The sequence below is a fragment of the Rutidosis leptorrhynchoides genome, chromosome 4 (genome assembly GCF_046630445.1).
Source record: "Rutidosis leptorrhynchoides isolate AG116_Rl617_1_P2 chromosome 4, CSIRO_AGI_Rlap_v1, whole genome shotgun sequence".
Classification (NCBI taxonomy): Eukaryota; Viridiplantae; Streptophyta; class Magnoliopsida; order Asterales; family Asteraceae; genus Rutidosis; species Rutidosis leptorrhynchoides.
This window is the reverse complement of record NC_092336.1, coordinates 470,055,396-470,071,580: the sequence shown is the minus strand read 5'-3', so window position 1 is coordinate 470,071,580 and position 16,185 is coordinate 470,055,396. Positions and strand designations below refer to the sequence as shown.

At 38.9% G+C, this 16,185-nt stretch overlaps 1 pseudogene; it reads right to left on the bottom strand.

Annotated features, from left to right (window-relative positions):
* The window catches only part of LOC139842284 (rhamnogalacturonan I rhamnosyltransferase 4-like), a 235,488-nt pseudogene that overhangs the window by 213,364 nt on the left and 5,939 nt on the right, over window positions 1-16,185 (bottom strand).

Below are 16,185 nucleotides of genomic sequence, written 5' to 3'. Positions count from 1 at the left end.
CCGGATGAACCAACTATAGAGAACCCGGAAAGTGAACCCGAGGAGGAAAGTGAACCCGAGGAGGAAAGTGAACCCGAGGAGGAAAGTGAACCCGAGGAAGAAATACAGGAAATTACAAAAGACGAGTTCGAACTAGGAAAGAAACGAAAGGCTAATGAATTAGAAAATCCAAATCCCGAGTTTAATGAGAATGATGTGGCACCAATTCCACTCAACACTACCACCCCTATCCCCGCTATTCCTATTCGTTCTGTCCCGGCATCCAGTTCTTCAGTCCCACAGCCAAAATATAGGCAGACAGTTAGGATAAGCGTTAAGCAAATCTTTGTGTCTATACGTCCTAGAAAATAGATCAAACGATGCGCTGCTGTGTCAAACCATGGAACCGAATAATGTTTTGTATAATATTAATAGTGTGGTTTGCTTAATGTTCGATGTAAGATAAGCATATGTAAAATATTAAAGTATGAAATGCAATAATTTTCCATGGTTAAGTATTATTTAGATTGTAGTAATTGATTCTGTACTAAGCTATTAAGTATGAACATTAACGGGTAGGTACTACCCAAGATATAATTATAAAACGCTAATAAGAAGAAAAGGCTTTTATAATAATACCTAGTTCATATTATTAATAAGCTATAATGTACTATAAATACACACTACATCTATAATAATCCATGTGAATAATTATTTTCTTTCATTAGGAAATGGCGCGATTGAATCGAATGACGGAACAAGAACTCGAGGAACTCATCAACCAGCGAGTGAACGACAGAATGTTATGGGTTGAGGCTGCAAGAGCTGCTGCAGTTAATCCAAATCCTCGTGTAGGATGCTCCTACAAGACGTTCCAAGCTTGCAAGCCATCATCATTCAGTGGAACGGAAGGACCTATCGGTTTAACCCGATGGATAGAAAAGATGGAGACGGTGTTCAAAATTAGCGGTTGTGATGAAAAAGACATGACCAAGTTTGCATCGTGCACTTTACAAGATAGTGCACTCACATGGTGGAAGAATTATGTGAAGGCGGTAGGAGGAGATGTAGCTTATGATACTCCATGGGAAGAATTCAAAGCAATGATAATCACCGAGTATTGTCCAAGGAATGAGGTTATTAAGTTAGAAGATGAGTTACGAAGTTTGAAGGTGGTTGGTACTGAAATCACCAACTACAACCAGCGATTCATGGAATTAGTTTTGCTATGTCCTGAATTGGTTCCAACCGAAGAACGGAAGATTGAAATGTACAAAGCTGGTTTGCCCAAAAAGGTCAAGGCAAATGTTACAGCATCGAAACCTAAGACAATTCATGAAGCTATAACCATGGCAAACGAGCTAATGGATCAGGTCATCATGGATAAGAAAGTATCCAATACTGATGTGAAGGTATCAGGTAACAAAAGAAAGTGGAATGGAAATTATGATCGAGGTAACCAACAACAATCTTTTAAGAAACAAGAAAACACGCAAGGTGCGGGTAGTGGTTTAAGCTTTGGTTATAAAGGACAAAATCCTTTATGCAACCGTTGCCACAAACATCACTTTGGTTACTGTAGTGTGTTATGCACCAAGTGTAATCGACAAGGTCATCTTGCGGAAGATTGTAAGGCTCTCGTTACAAATGGCAACAAGACTCCTGCCACCAACGCAAATAGAACTGCTTTGGCTAACATTACTTGTTTTGGGTGTGGAAAACAAGGTCATTATAAGAGTCAGTGCCCGAATCAGAATGGCGGACCTGCACGTGGAAGAGCGTTTGTTATTAATGCTAGAGAGGCACGAGAAGACCCGGAGCTTGTTACGGGTACGTTTACCATTAATAACTTATCAGCATCTGTCTTATTTGATACTGGCGCCGATAGAAGTTACGTGTGTATAAATTTTTACACTAAATTGAATTGTTCATCATTACCTCTAGATGCTAAGTACTTGATTGAGTTAGCTAATGGTAAACTAATTAAAGCCGATAAAATTTGTCGTGATTGTAAGATAAATTTAGCCGGAGAAACATTTAAGATTGATTTGATACCCGTAGAATTAGGAAGTTTTGATGTAATAGTCGGCATGGACTGGATGTCCAAAGTAGGAGCGGAAGTTGTTTGTGCCAAGAAGGCAATTCGTATTCCTGGTAAGGATAAAATGCCGGTGATGATTTACGGAGAGAAGGGTGATTCAAAGCTAAAACTCATTAGCTGTTTGAAAGCCAAAAAGTGTTTAGAAAAGGGATGTTACGCTATTTTAGCACATGTTAATAAAGTCGAAAAGGAAGAGAAGTGCATCAATGACGTGCCTGTGGCAAGAGATTTTCCCGAAGTTTTTCCGGAAGAATTGCCGGGATTACCTCCATTTAGATCGGTAGAATTTCAAATAGATTTAGTACCAGGAGCTGCACCAGTGGCTCGTGCTCCATATAGACTTGCACCGTCCGAGTTAAAAGAACTTCAAAGTCAGTTAAAAGAATTACTGGACCGTGGATTCATACGACCGAGTACTTCACCGTGGGGAGCTCCAATTTTGTTTGTTAAGAAGAAAGATGGATCTTTTAGGATGTGTATAGACTATCGTGAATTAAATAAGTTAACTATCAAGAATCGGTATCCACTACCGAGAATTGATGACTTATTTGATCAATTGCAAGGATCATGTGTTTATTCAAAAATCGACTTAAGATCGGGCTATCATCAACTACGCGTCAAAGAAGAGGACATTCCGAAAACTGCTTTTCGGACACGTTATGGTCATTACGAATTTTTGGTTATGCCGTTTGGATTGACGAATGCGCCAGCTGTATTCATGGACCTCATGAATCGAGTTTGTAGTCCGTATTTAGATAAGTTTGTTATCGTTTTCATTGATGATATTCTTATCTATTCCAAGAGTGAGCAAGAGCATGAAGAGCATTTAAGGTTGATACTGGAGTTGTTAAGAAAAGAACAACTTTATGCTAAATTTTCTAAGTGTGCTTTCTGGTTGAAAGAAGTGCAATTTCTTGGTCACGTTGTTAATAGCGAAGGAATTCAGGTTGATCCAGCAAAAATTGAAGCCATTGAAAAATGGGAGACTCCTAAGACACCAATGCAGATACGCCAATTTTTGGGTTTAGCCGGTTATTATAGAAGGTTTATTCAAGATTTTTCTCGAATAGCTAAGCCGTTGACAGCATTAACGCAAAAAGGGAAGAAATACGAATGGACCTCGGAGCAGGAGAACGCATTTCAAATACTGAAGAAGAAGTTAACTACGGCACCTATATTATCGTTACCAGAAGGGAACGATGATTTCGAAATATATTGTGACGCTTCGCGACAAGGTTTTGGTTGTGTTCTTATGCAACGGAAGAAAGTTATTGCATTCGCATCCCGACAATTGAAGATTCACGAGCGAAATTATACGACGCATGATCTAGAATTGGGAGCAGTCGTGTTTGCATTGAAGATGTGGAGACACTACTTGTATGGGGTTAAATTCACTGTGTTTACTGATCATAAAAGCCTTCAACATATTTTTGATCAGAAACAATTGAACATGAGGCAACGTAGGTGGGTCGAGTTAATAAACGACTATGATTGTGAAATTCGTTATCATCCCGGGAAGGCGAACGTGGTGGCCGATGCTCTAAGCAGAAAGGAACGAGAACCAATTCGAGTACGAGCGATGAACATAAAAATTCGCATGAATCTCAACTCACAAATCAAAGAAGTTCAACGAGAAGCACTTACTAAAGAAAATATAGGAAATGAAATAATGAAGAAGTATGAGAAGCAACTCGTTATGCGGGAAGATGGAATTCGATATTTTGCAAATCGTATTTGGGTACCGAAGTTGGGTGGATTAAGGAAGTTGATATTGAACGAGGCACATAAGACAAGATATTCGATACATCCTGGAGTTGGAAAGATGTACCAAGATCTTAAGACGCATTATTGGTGGCCTAATTTAAAAACAGACGTTGCAACATATGTTGGGGAGTGTTTAACTTGTTCCAAGGTTAAAGCAGAACACCAGAAGCCGTCAGGGTTACTTCAACAACCAGAAATTCCAGAATGGAAATGGGACGGTATTACCATGGATTTCATCACGAAGTTACCAAAGACTGCCTGGGGATACGACACCATTTGGGTGATTGTTGATCGTCTCACCAAGTCTGCACATTTCTTGCCTATAAAGGAAACGGATAGAATGGAGAAACTATTACGATTGTATATAAAGGAAGTTGTTTCAAGGCATGGAATACCTATTTCCATTATATCCGATCGGGATAGTAGATTTACCTCAAAGTTTTGGCAATCGCTACAGGAGGCATTAGGAACTCGGTTGGATATGAGTACCGCATATCATCCACAAACCGATGGACAGAGTGAAAGAACGATTCAGACTCTCGAAGACATGCTCAGGGCATGTGTGATCGATTTTGGAAACGGATGGGATAAATATCTACCGTTAGCAGAATTCTCGTATAATAATAGTTATCATGCGAGCATTGGAGCTGCGCCATTCGAAGCATTGTACGGAAGGAAGTGTAGATCTCCTATCTGTTGGAATGAAGTAGGAGATCGACATTTAACTGGTCCCGAGATCATACATGAAACGACCGAGAAGATAGTACAAATCAAGGAGAGATTGAAAACAGCCCGTAGTCGCCAAAAGAGCTACGCCGATGTCCGAAGGAAACCATTAGAGTTTCAGGTCGGGGACATGGTTATGCTAAAGGTGTCACCTTGGAAAGGTGTAATACGTTTCGGCAAAAGGGGTAAACTGAACCTAAGATACGTAGGCCCGTTTAAGATCATCAAACGCATTGGACCGGTAGCTTATCGACTCGAGTTACCACAACAACTCGCCGGAGTACATAATACCTTTCACGTCTCAAACCTTAAGAAGTGTCTTGCAAAGGAAGACCTCACCATTCCTCTTGAAGAAATCCATGTCGACGAGAAACTACAATTCGTCGAAGAACCAATCGAAATCATGGACCGTGAAGTTAAACAGCTCAAACAGAGTAATATACCGATTGTTAAGGTTCGTTGGAATGCTAGAAGAGGTCCCGAGTTTACTTGGGAACGCGAGGATCAGATGAAACGAAAGTATCCGCACTTGTTTCTCAATAACGCAAAATAGGTACAATTTTAAAATTTCGGGACGAAATTTATTTAACGGGGAGGTAATGTAACGACCCGCACTTTTTCGATCGTTCTATACTTATAAGATTGATATTTACATAAATTAAACCTTACCAACATGATAAGTAATCCAAATTGTTGAGACTTATATTTCCGAAAAGAGTTTTACACAACGTTTGACCGTCTAGTTTGACCGATGATATCACGAACTATACAATATATGATAATTATACGTTTGTGTATATAAATGTATATATACATATTTAACATGATTAATAAATGTTTTAATATCTCATTTTATATTAATAACAACAAGTTATATGTGTATTTTGAAACTACTAACTTAAGTTTTCAAAACGATAACTATACGTAACGTTATTTGACATAAATACTTAAGACATATAATGTTTATACATATATTGTATAAGTAATGTATTTAATCACTTTTAAAGACTTAAATACATAAAATCATATAAGTGTATTCACAAAAGATAGCTATATTTGAATCCTCATTCCATTTTTCACAAAATTTCTATACGTATACCTAGAGTATTTGTACTCGTATCATACCAAGCTTCTATACGTATTTACTATTGGTATATACACATCAAATCACCACCTAACCAGCCCTTATTCATGCCTTATGTATAAGGTAATTACTTTTGAATCATTGCAAGACTAATTACAAAAATACAAACTAAAATTTTGTCATGTTATCCTTAAAGATCACATTTTTAGGAGTATATATGTATCATCATTTTTGATTCATTTTTACTTCAATCTCTTAACTAAAAACACACACTCTTTCTTACTCTCTAAACTCCATAACAATCCAGCAAAGTTCCATAAAGATTTAGCTTCAAAAACCATACTAAAACACCATAAGAAAACCATACAAAAACACTTCAAGAAAACCTTCCAAGAACACCAACTTACTTCCAATCTTTCATCCACTTCCATCACCCTTTTTATTCTAGCTTCTTACTTCTCTTTTACAGCAACTTTATCCAAGGAACCTGAGGTAGAATCTATGTTCATAACCTTATTCGATTCATATATATATAGCTATCTTATTTTGTGGTACAAAAGTTTAACAACAAGAACATAGTTTGAATGTTTTCAAACTTGTTTGCAAACTAAATAGATCCTTCTAACTTAACTTTTAAAATACTTCAAGACCTGTAATATAACTTATGTATATGCTAATTTAACAAGGTAAAACTTGGTTTTTCAAAGTATAAGTATTTTTAGAAAAATGGTCATTAAATGATTTTGTTGTAACAAAAATGTTTAACTTCATATGTTTCACTAATGTTTCACTTATGCCGTATGATTTTGAATACAAACCAAGGTATTTACAGTTCATAGTCTTAAAGAAGAACTCGATCCAAGAAGATGGCAATTTGAATCAACGAAAACGGATTTGTAACGAAGAAACTATGACCGAAACAAAATTGGTTATCCTAGATCATTTCAACTACGGGATCAATTGGAAAAAAATGATATAAATCACATATTTCTAAGATAACATGATATTTTATATATATGTACTTATAATTCAATTTTATATGGTTCAGGATCACCCGTAAACAATACGAGAAGATTAATCATAAGATCCCATGATTGTACGCAACACGTCATTTGACAACACCGGTACTTTATGTACGCAACACGTCATTTGACAACACCGGTACCATGGGTCAAGATTAATCTCGACCAATACATATACGATGGGGTTTTATTTATTTCGTTGGGGGTTTTGTTTATTGCGGGTATATTAAACATCTAAAAATGAACCATTAAAAATTGAATTACTAACATCGGAATGCTAACTACGGACTAAGGAAATATTCAAAATATTAAAAGTATAACAAGTATATATATATATAACGTTTGTTTTAAAATGAAAACATATTGATATATTATATATGGATAGGTTTGTGATATCAACCGGAAGACCGAGTCAAAATATATATATCATCAAGACAAGAGTGAGTATATAGTCCCACTTTTAAACTCTAAATATTTCGGGATGAGAATACATGTATTTTATGTTTTACGATATGGACACAAGTAACTGAAAAATATGTTCTACGTTGAGTTGTACCACTGGCATACTTCCCTGTAGCTTGGTAACTAATATTTACAGCGGTATTGTAAACGCGAATCCTGTTGATAGATCTATCGGGCCTGACAACCCCAACCGGACTGGACGACCAGTATTCAACGGTTGCACAGTACTTCGTTTTGTGACTACACTTGGTACGGTGTAGTAAGATTTCATATTAAAGGGAATATGCGACGTGAAAATGTTAAGTATGGTTACCAAGTGCTCAACCACTTAGAATATTTTTATTGAAATGTTTATATACGAAATCTTGTGGTCTATATATATATATATTGCTGCGCACTAAACCTATATCTCACCAACTTTATGTTGACGTTTTTAAACATGTTTATTCTCAGGTGATAATTAAAGCTTCCGCTGCATTATGTTGAATCTAAGCAGGATCATGCGTACTCATATTTGTGTCAAAAATAAAACTGCATATCCGAGGACGTGTGTTGTAAAATATGCTAGAAATCGTGTTGTTATTATCATTTGTAAAGTTTGTAAGTCGAAGATTATCGTTAAACGATAATCATCTTTTTATTGTCTAAAGCTTGTAACAAAAATAATGGTTTGGTTTGTAATGAATAATATATGCAGTTTTCCTTTTTAAAAATGTCGCATATAGAGGTCAATACCTCGCAATGAAATCATACGTTATCTAACACGTTCTTATGGTTAAGGACGGGTTATGACACCTAAACACTTGAGTGATTTGAGTTACCCATGCAAGCTAGCCTAAGTAATGTAACCTCCTCGCATGCTTGCAGAGAGAGTTTCAACCCTAACATAGATGACTCATCTTATTTTTCGCTCTTATAATAAAAAGCAAACCGCTTAGGCTATTAGAAAAGAAACTCCGAAAAGATTTCTTAAAGTAAAAATGAGAAGTTTGCTTGAGGGCAAGCAAAGTCTAAGTGTGGGATATTTGATATCGGCTAAAAAGTCACGTTTTCACCTCAGTATTAAGGCCCAAAAACAATAAAGTTTCGAACTTTATCAGCAAAATACCCGTTTCGTCAGTTAAAATTGAAGAGTAAGTGATTACGAAGACGGTGCAAAAAAGAATCAAAAAAATCAGAGCTAAAACGGAGATTCTAGAGCGAAAACTGTAACATCCCAAACCAAAACACGTCAATTCCCGTTAAATTTCACAACAAAAAAAAAAAATTCTGGTGCAGTTCATTTGCGCGGCGCGCCAGGTGGGTGCGCGGCGCGCCAAACCACCTGGACAGCCCGCTGTCCCCGGAAGTCAATTTAACGAAAATGTTTGACTAGTTCCCGACATTTTTAGCCAAAACGCTTTTAACCATAAATTCATATATATAAAACTAGCACGTTTAATTAATAAAATTAAGTTTACGAAGCGGGTCCCACAACGACCCATTTTACCACCTTAAGTACCGAAATACAATATTTGACCAAAAGACTTTTAATACAACAAAGCCGAGCATGGCGATTGGGAATACGCTACCCAATCCTAAATGATCCAAAAGTAAGTCACTAAAGCAACTATGCACGTCTTCTAGTCCTCGCGCTTACCCGAGCCACCAATCCACATGCGATCTATAAAAAGAGTCAACAACGAGAGGGTAAGCTAACGCTTAGTGAATGATAATATACTACATACATATATATGCATAAAATGGACACGCCACATAAATAAACAAATACCGCATACCGGAGCGTCCAAGCCTAAAGGCAAGCTAATCTAAGTATACCATACGATCACTAAGCAACAAGCTAATAATACCATCAATAAGGTAAGTTCACCAACGTCAATGTGAACAACGCCAATAACTACACCCGGAGGGTTAACTACATCACGTCAATACAACATTAATCACGAATTAGCAATTCGTCAATCATGCAACATATCGTGCATATACCAATAATCGCAAATCCACATTAGCTAGCAATACCAATAGCATATAGTTCATAATTAAATATGCCAATACATAATTCATACAACCATGGTTAACCAATTCGAACAAGGGAAACGGTACATACAAGACCGTTGGAGTTCATAACATCCGTTAGTGCTACTTAATCAACGCGTAGTCACTAATCCCCCGGGTGATGTCTTAAACAACGCGACTCACTCACCCTTTACAATGTGGCGTCTTAAACAACGCGACGATTCCACATGCCATTCAATACGATGGATGGTGTCTTAAACAACGCGACATCCCCTCCATTACATTGTGGTGTCTTAAACAACGCGACATCCACTTCTTTACCATGTGGTGTCTTAAACAACGCGACATCCACTTCTTTACAATGTGGTGTCTTAAGCAACGCGACAATGCCACATTCATACGACACAAATAAATACATTATATACACATACGCATAATTATTCCACTCACAACCACGTGTGATAACGTACACCCAAAATGTGTACTTTGCCAAAGGTAGTCAACCAAAATGCACAACCGTGCCAATTGGACCTATGCACAAGTCCCTCAAATCCACCTATATGTGAAGTGAGCTCTATAGCCGAGAATCACTTCACCCGACCCGCACCCATCCTACACATACATATGCATATAGGATATTAACACTCACCTTGAAGTCTTGATGAAAGCTTCCAAATAATCTGCAACTCGCCAATGGAAAATACCTATTCCATTATCATAATTACAACAATACACTTAGAATGGATTCACAAATCAACCCAAATTGACACTTAGTGCAAATTTGACCCAAATGCACTTCCAAGTACAAAACGCGCCCAAAATTAACCAATAATCACTAACACAAGTGAGAATGGTCTTAATACGCCAATTAAACCCGATCATAGGTGTTAAACACCTATCTTGCCCAAAATGACACTTAAACCCTAGTTTGACCCATAATGGTCAAAATCTCATTCTCTACCAATTTGACACCAAAACACATTTAACTCGGTTTAATATTCCAACTTAATCCATTTTAAGTTCATAAACCTCATTAAGTCACCAAATGGGTCATAATCACCACCAAACCCTAATTTGACCCAAAGTCACAATTAGTCAACCAAATACCCTAAAATGGTTTCCAATACTTCCATAATCACTAATCCAAGTGATTAAACTCATACACAAAGCCTAATCAAGGTCAAACCGTCATCCAACCCAAAACCCGCCAAGTGACAAGAATAACTAGTCACCATAAACCCATTTCATCACCTAAGTGGGTTACACAACAAATTAACTCAAAACCCTAAATTGAATATCAAATTAAACAAATGAAATTTGGAGTTTGAGCTTACCAATACTATCACCGTGTAGCCGAGAACGAAAGGAACAACTTTAAAACCCGAGACTTTGAACGATTCGAGCTTCTTCCTCACCAAAACCTCCAATCTCTCTCTAAACTCTTACTCTCTCTCTAAAAATGGATGAAGATGATGAGTGGATGTGAAATATGATCCAAACTGATCAAAGGATCAGTTTTGATGACCCTAAACCGACCCCAAGTGAAAAGACCAAAGTACCCTTCATTTAAAGCCTTTAAAAAGGCTGAAAATTGCTTCTGCACCAATCGGCGCGCCGCGCCACTTTGTGGAGCGCCGCTCCACTCTGCAGGTCAGATTTCAGAAACTTGTTTTGGCCATAACTTTTTGACCGTAGCTCCGTTTTCGATGAATCAAATATCGTTGGAAACGTAATAAGATTTTCTTTCCAATGGTAAGGCTTTGAAACATTAACACCAACTTTATTTGGGGTTGAAAAGATACGTACACTCCTCGTCACTTCAGACAATGTCCAGTTTCCTCCAACGTTCGAGCAAGCAACACGTACATGCTTCGTACACTTCATACATGCATAGTACACCATAAATACATTATCTACAATAAATATTTGGGTCTTACAACTCTCCCCCACTTAAACTCGATCACGTCCTCGTGATCTTCTCCACTTAAACAATCCGGACCTGCTTAACGATCCTCAATCAAGTCCCAATACGAACTTTCCTAGACCATTCTTCCCAATGGATCACTTTCAACAACTAAAGTCGTCAACCGTGAATTATCAAAACCACAATCCGAGCACTGAAACCTGCTCAATTTCCCATATCGGGAAAAACTCGACCCATCTCGTACCGTGATATCAATTCCTTAGCGTACCTTTACCAAGGACAACGCTAAAAGCAATCAAGTCTCAACTTAAAGTCAACAATTCGAAACGATGAAGACCGAACCAAACAAATCCTTACGGATAACATTAATCACTAACATCCCTTGTAGTGCGCAATACGACCTATACGCAACTACCATAGCATCAAAATCCAACGGCTAAAACCAAAAGCGCCCAAAACGACTATGGCAACGCTAAACCTAAGGTGTACAAAATCGACTATTGTCACACCCGTAACAACATGTGAGCGAAACACGGCTATCGTATCCCAAATCACACAACATGGTCCTCACAATCCCACCATCGGTGTATAAAACAACCGATAGATCACTCAACACCCGATGAAGTCAGCGGACCCCGTCAACGGTCATGCTTCACCGATATAATCCCATGATGAAGTCAGCGGACCCCGAAAGTCATGCTTCACCACTATAACAATACCTCACACAACGAGTAGTGCAACATCGCGCTCCGCTACACTATAGTGAACCCTAACGGATACCGCTAACCGTCTACACTATCGAGCAAGAACCACCTATATCAAACATAGGCACAAAACAATATTTCTCTAGAAGAGAATCCGATACGTACATCCCTTAACCGAGGGATTTCACCTTGCTCGCCAAAACACGTCCATTATCTCTCGACGAGATTCACCAAACTTACCACCTCGGTGGAAATTTACAAATCCAATATCATAAGTACCAATGAGCCAAAAATTGTACTCTACCACCAATTGACCAAAACTAGGTCTCGACCAAATTTCCGGATCTAACAAAAGCATCATCCGAAATCTCACACTAAAACCTCCTCGTGCGGGAGTGCCACTCCCTCACTTGGAACTACGTTCCATATCCACAACTCGTACAACCGTACAATGCTACCAAAGGTAGACTTTACAAACAATTGGGTTCACACGACCCGTTACCATACCTTGCTCCAAACCTTGAGCACATGAAGGATTTTAACCAATCCTTATACACTTTGAACGAAAGCGTACCGCAACTCAATCGGAGTCGAACACCACGCTAGTAGGTATAAAAGAGGCACCTAATGTTGCATCATGTAGACTCCATTACCAACACACATCGAGATTAAAAACACTCGATCTCAAGGGTTCCAACCACCCGACGAACCTCATGGTTCATCACTTCAACATAAAAGCGAACACGCGCTTAACAATCGAACACCAAAACCATTTCCGTGGCTTGGTAGCAACATTTCTCAAATATCAAGGAATGCTTGGTTGCACCAAGTCTTACGCCCTTCGCCCGACAATCAAACGTCACCATAGGGTACTTCCATTAGGGACGTCACCCATAACAACAATATGCACAACACAAGGCATTAACAACTCAACTCAAACGGCATCGAACATTCCCAAGACTTGTGACCCCTCATGCCACCATTGTAACATCTAGACGCGCTAGAATTCGATATACTCGTCCGCGTACCACCCGTGCTCACACTCGGACCCTTAGTCCTCTTACTCGGAGCACCATAAGGAACAACCCTTCTATCCCTTGAAGGCTCACCCTTCTTCGATCGTGTATGCGACTCGAAACCCCTAGCCAAGTCGAATAATTCCGAAAACAATTTCGCTTGACCACGACTAATTTTACTTTTCAAGTCGTCATTCAAAGTCCAATAGAAATCCCCCATTAACAAACGATCACTTCCCAAATACTCCGGACAAAAACGAGCCTTCGCCATAAAGGTCGTCTTGAGAGTATTTAAATCCATAGATCCTTGTCGCAAATTTCGCAACTCATTACGCAATTCCCACAAATCGGCCGAAGTCCGGAATTCCTCGAAGAATTCCTCCTTAAATTCGTCCCACGATAAGGCCATAAACGTTTCACCACCAACAAGATCAATCTTACCATCCAACCAATCCCTTGCCCTACCCCGCAACAAACTAGTTGCGAGCCTCGTCTTCTTCTCGGGAGGGCAATCAATCGTGCGAAAACGCCCTTCGACATCCGAAATCCAAGTTGTGCTTACCAATGGATCCGGTTTCCCGTCGTACATCGGTGGTTTAGTCCTCATGAAGCTCTTAAGATAACGCTTCATTTCGCCACTACTTTGAAGTTTGGAATACTTCCTATCCATTTCTTCTCGAAACGCTCTCATTTGCTCCGCAACGGCGGCCGCAACTCTAGCGTTAAACTCCACGTTATTCGCCTCGATCTCGTTTCGCGTCGTCAATCTCAAAATGCAAAACGATTAGATCACGAACGTATAAAATCGCACGCACAACTCCGTCCCTTCTTGCTAAACACTCGTCGTACATCACTCGTTAGACACGATTTGTACCCGTAATAAGGTTTGCAAGTTCTTATTACGCACACACGCCGCATCGACTCGTTAGTACAACGACCGCCTCGCTCGATGATAAGAACAAACACAACCAAAATTCTACGCGATACAAACACACGCGAGAATTATTACCACAACACAAAAGCATATTAATAATATCCGCATTACTAATATATACGTTAGTCGACCTATAAACAAGGCACTAACTAAACCCATTCCGACCCGAAATCCTACAAGTCCCGCAACAATTTAAGCACACACAAAAGTCTAAGTCTAGGCACCTATCTCAAGTCACCTAAATCCCTTAGACCATGCTCTGATACCACTTGTAACATCCCAAACCAAAACACGTCAATTCCCGTTAAATTTCACAACAAAAAAAAAAAATTCTGGTGCAGTTCATTTGCGCGGCGCGCCAGGTGGGTGCGCGGCGCGCCAAACCACCTGGACAGCCCGCTGTCCCCGGAAGTCAATTTAACGAAAATGTTTGACTAGTTCCCGACATTTTTAGCCAAAACGCTTTTAACCATAAATTCATATATATAAAACTAGCACGTTTAATTAATAAAATTAAGTTTACGAAGCGGGTCCCACAACGACCCATTTTACCACCTTAAGTACCGAAATACAATATTTGACCAAAAGACTTTTAATACAACAAAGCCGAGCATGGCGATTGGGAATACGCTACCCAATCCTAAATGATCCAAAAGTAAGTCACTAAAGCAACTATGCACGTCTTCTAGTCCTCGCGCTTACCCGAGCCACCAATCCACATGCGATCTATAAAAAGAGTCAACAACGAGAGGGTAAGCTAACGCTTAGTGAATGATAATATACTACATACATATATATGCATAAAATGGACACGCCACATAAATAAACAAATACCGCATACCGGAGCGTCCAAGCCTAAAGGCAAGCTAATCTAAGTATACCATACGATCACTAAGCAACAAGCTAATAATACCATCAATAAGGTAAGTTCACCAACGTCAATGTGAACAACGCCAATAACTACACCCGGAGGGTTAACTACATCACGTCAATACAACATTAATCACGAATTAGCAATTCGTCAATCATGCAACATATCGTGCATATACCAATAATCGCAAATCCACATTAGCTAGCAATACCAATAGCATATAGTTCATAATTAAATATGCCAATACATAATTCATACAACCATGGTTAACCAATTCGAACAAGGGAAACGGTACATACAAGACCGTTGGAGTTCATAACATCCGTTAGTGCTACTTAATCAACGCGTAGTCACTAATCCCCCGGGTGATGTCTTAAACAACGCGACTCACTCACCCTTTACAATGTGGCGTCTTAAACAACGCGACGATTCCACATGCCATTCAATACGATGGATGGTGTCTTAAACAACGCGACATCCCCTCCATTACATTGTGGTGTCTTAAACAACGCGACATCCACTTCTTTACCATGTGGTGTCTTAAACAACGCGACATCCACTTCTTTACAATGTGGTGTCTTAAGCAACGCGACAATGCCACATTCATACGACACAAATAAATACATTATATACACATACGCATAATTATTCCACTCACAACCACGTGTGATAACGTACACCCAAAATGTGTACTTTGCCAAAGGTAGTCAACCAAAATGCACAACCGTGCCAATTGGACCTATGCACAAGTCCCTCAAATCCACCTATATGTGAAGTGAGCTCTATAGCCGAGAATCACTTCACCCGACCCGCACCCATCCTACACATACATATGCATATAGGATATTAACACTCACCTTGAAGTCTTGATGAAAGCTTCCAAATAATCTGCAACTCGCCAATGAAAAATACCTATTCCATTATCATAATTACAACAATACACTTAGAATGGATTCACAAATCAACCCAAATTGACACTTAGTGCAAATTTGACCCAAATGCACTTCCAAGTACAAAACGCGCCCAAAATTAACCAATAATCACTAACACAAGTGAGAATGGTCTTAATACGCCAATTAAACCCGATCATAGGTGTTAAACACCTATCTTGCCCAAAATGACACTTAAACCCTAGTTTGACCCATAATGGTCAAACTCTCATTCTCTACCAATTTGACACCAAAACACATTTAACTCGGTTTAATATTCCAACTTAATCCATTTTAAGTTCATAAACCTCATTAAGTCACCAAATGGGTCATAATCACCACCAAACCCTAATTTGACCCAAAGTCACAATTAGTCAACCAAATACCCTAAAATGGTTTCCAATACTTCCATAATCACTAATCCAAGTGATTAAACTCATACACAAAGCCTAATCAAGGTCAAACCGTCATCCAACCCAAAACCCGCCAAGTGACAAGAATAACTAGTCACCATAAACCCATTTCATCACCTAAGTGGGTTACACAACAAATTAACTCAAAACCCTAAATTGAATATCAAATTAAACAAATGAAATTTGGAGTTTGAGCTTACCAATACTATCACCGTGTAGCCGAGAACGAAAGGAACAACT